Genomic DNA, 584 nt, shown 5'->3' with positions numbered 1-584 from the left:
GGAAAAATAAAAGACGACATGCAACTGATAATAAAAATATATACCATTATCTGAACCTGGTCTCTCGAAACGCGAAGTAACTGAACCCGTGAGAACCTTCTTTCTCCATAAAGACACGCCATAGAGACTACGAGGAGGGAAAACATTATTTATACGGTCAGCTAGAGTAGACAAGTCTGTACTGATATTAACACTATACAATTGAGTCACAGAACACAGCTGTAGAAAGACACAGAAAAAGTTAAAGCATACCTGTCCACATTCAACTAAGAGCTATATTTTTGTGCCTTTTAAAAGAAATTAAAATTAAAAAAAAAAAAAAACCCTAAACGGAGAGCCTAAAAACTGCGTGAGCCATGTACTCATAATACTTAATAATAAATACAATCCATCCACCCGGCCAGGAGGCGAGTCCTCGGGGGCCAGAGAGCCAGGGACCTGCTCCCGGCCCAGGACGGGGAGCTGCGGGACCTTTGCAGCAGCTGCGGTGGGATCAAAGAGAACGTGGGCGTTAAAAACCAAAGGGGGGCGAGTGGAAGCCGCCGGAGGACGAGCGCGAGCGAGCGGACGGGGAAGCCCGCGCG

Source organism: Lepidochelys kempii, chromosome 4 (assembly GCF_965140285.1).
Source record: "Lepidochelys kempii isolate rLepKem1 chromosome 4, rLepKem1.hap1, whole genome shotgun sequence".
Lineage (NCBI taxonomy): Eukaryota > Metazoa > Chordata > Testudines > Cheloniidae > Lepidochelys > Lepidochelys kempii.
The sequence above is the reverse complement of the archived record's forward strand: the minus strand, read 5'-3'. Positions refer to the sequence as shown.